Source organism: Antedon bifida, chromosome 10 (assembly GCF_963402885.1).
Source record: "Antedon bifida chromosome 10, ecAntBifi1.1, whole genome shotgun sequence".
Lineage (NCBI taxonomy): Eukaryota > Metazoa > Echinodermata > Crinoidea > Comatulida > Antedonidae > Antedon > Antedon bifida.
This window is the reverse complement of record NC_136235.1, coordinates 10,689,320-10,692,253: the sequence shown is the minus strand read 5'-3', so window position 1 is coordinate 10,692,253 and position 2,934 is coordinate 10,689,320. Positions and strand designations below refer to the sequence as shown.

General features: G+C 27.6%; 1 long non-coding RNA gene across 1 annotated transcript; it reads right to left on the bottom strand.

The window, feature by feature from the left end:
• Positions 1–1,479: 1,479 nt before the first annotated feature.
• Positions 1,480–2,482, bottom strand: LOC144853889 (uncharacterized). The gene is made up of 3 exons (XR_013614455.1): positions 2,401–2,482; positions 1,917–2,098; positions 1,480–1,615 (listed from the first exon to the last, which is right to left on the bottom strand). It is a non-coding gene; the product is annotated as an uncharacterized LOC144853889 (long non-coding RNA).
• Positions 2,483–2,934: the final 452 nt, after the last annotated feature.

Below are 2,934 nucleotides of genomic sequence, written 5' to 3'. Positions count from 1 at the left end.
CCTTGGTAAAAGGCTTCCTACTTTCTAGGAGTTTTATCAGATAATCAATATTGTTTTGAAAACACTTGCTGATGTTGCCATTTTGTTGTTGTTTCAGTTTAATATAATAGACAAACTTATGGATGGAGTTGAAGTTACACTCAAGCAACAACTAAATCACTGCCCTGAACACTGCAAGAATCTGTTGAAGATCAAGATACAGAAGATACGTCAATCATTTACACCTGTGTTTAACACATTCAGTAAAGTACATGCCTGCATAAACCATACTAGATGTATTGATGATGCAGAAATTGATGGATATGGTAAGCTAACAAAAATGCTTTATTATTGGCAATTTATATTACAAAATTGTACACGAATTTATCGTAACAAATTTTCATTTATAACTAATTAAACTTCAATACAGAAAATGCAATAAACAAGTTCTCAAAAGAGTACAGACGAATAGCACCAGGGGTCATACAACCCAAGCTCCACATGCTGGAACATCATGCCATTCCATTCATGAGGGAGTGGGGAGTCGGAATAGGTCTTTTATCAGAACAAGGAGGAGAGCTCATACACGCGGAATTCAATCGACGTAAAAGGGCTGTTTATGGGATCCGCAGCAATTTGGACCAATTGATGTCGATGATGACATCACATTTAGTGTTCACTTCACCTGAAATTCAGCATGAAGTTACCCAACCTAAGAAATGCAGGAAAGATGAAGAATGATGTGTGTATGACAATGAATTAGAAGTTGAATGTAAAAAAATGTAATACCTGTCATAATAATAGAATATTAGAATATACAGTATATATTATTACTGTAACACCCTAAATAATATGGTTAATATTATCTTGGATAGTTACAGTATTATTATATATTTGTACAAACATTCATGACAAGAATCAAATAGTAGTTTGTTTTTTAATTGCACTTTATAATTAATATACATACTAACCATTCAGTGATAATACGATTAATACTGTTATGTTAATGTTGCAGTTGACCATTTTCTTTCATCTCTGACATGGGCTGTCCTTGATGAGATGTCGGTTAATGCAGTGCTTTTTTAATCGCTAATGTTCACGTTAGCTGTTAACATTTAATTTGTTATTACATGATCATCATAGCGAATTGATACTGTAGAAAATAATAATAACAAAAATGTTAATTATCATTAATGATAAATTGTACTGTATCAACAGCATGCACTTCTAGAAAATTGAACATGACAATGAATTAGAAGTTGATGTAAAAAAATGTAATACCTGTCATAATAATAAAAAAATATATATAATATTATTATTAACATCCTAAATAATATGGTTAATATTATCTTGGATAGTTACAGTATTATTATATATTTGTACAAATATTCATGACAAGAATCAAATAGTAGTTTGTTTTTTAATTGCACTTTATAATTAATATACATACTAACCATTCAGTGATAATACGATTAATACTGTTATGTTAACGTTGCAGTTGACCATTTTCTTTCATCTCTGACATGGGCTGTCCTTGATGAGATGTCGGTTAATGCAGTGCATTTTTAATCGCTAATGTTCACGTTAGCTGTTAACATTTAATTTGTTATTACATGATCATCATAGCGAATTGATACTGTAGAAAATAATAATAACAAAAATGTTAATTATCATTAATGATAAATTGTACTGTATCAACAGCATGCACTTCTAGAAAATTGAACATGACAATGAATTAGAAGTTGATGTAAAAAAATGTAATACCTGTCATAATAATAAAAAAATATATATAATATTATTATTAACATCCTAAATAATATGGTTAATATTATCTTGGATAGTTACAGTATTATTATATATTTGTACAAATATTCATGACAAGAATCAAATAGTAGTTTGTTTTTTAATTGCACTTTATAATTAATATACATACTAACCATTCAGTGATAATACGATTAATACTGTTATGTTAATGTTGCAGTTGACCATTTTCTTTCATCTCTGACATGGGCTGTCCTTGATGAGATGTCGGTTAATGCAGTGCATTTTTAATCGCTAATGTTCACGTTAGCTGTTAACATTTAATTTGTTATTACATGATCATCATAGCGAATTGATACTGTAGAAAATAATAATAACAAAAATGTTAATTATCATTAATGATAAATTGTACTGTATCAACAGCATGCACTTCTAGAAAATTGAACATGACAATGAATTAGAAGTTGATGTAAAAAAATGTAATACCTGTCATAATAATAAAAAAATATATATAATATTATTATTAACATCCTAAATAATATGGTTAATATTATCTTGGATAGTTACAGTATTATTATATATTTGTACAAATATTCATGACAAGAATCAAATAGTTGTTTGTTTTATTAATTGCACTTTATAATTAATATACATACTAACCATTCAGTGATAATACGATTAATACTGTTATGTTAATGTTGCAGTTGACCATTTTCTTTCATCTCTGACATGGGCTGTCCTTGATGAGATGTCGGTTAATGCAGTGTTTTTTGATGAGTAAAGAAAATAAACAATAAATTAATATGAATGCAAAAAAAAATGTTGTAATTGGAAAATTTAAAATGTAATTTTCATGTTACATTACAATACAGTACTTAATAATTAATCGCTAATGTTCATTTTTCTGTTATCCGTTATGTTAGCTGTTAACTTTTAACTTGTTATTACATAATGGCTGCGAATTGATACTGTGGAAAATAATAATAACAAAAATGTTAATTATCATTAATAATGATAAATTGTACTGTATCAACAGCATGCACTTCTAGAAAATTGAACATGACAATGATAATGTCAGAAGTTGATGTAAAAAAATGTAATACCTGTCATAATGAATAAAATATATATAATATTATTATTAACATCCTAAATAATATGGTTAATATTATCTTGGATAGTTACAGTATCAAACAA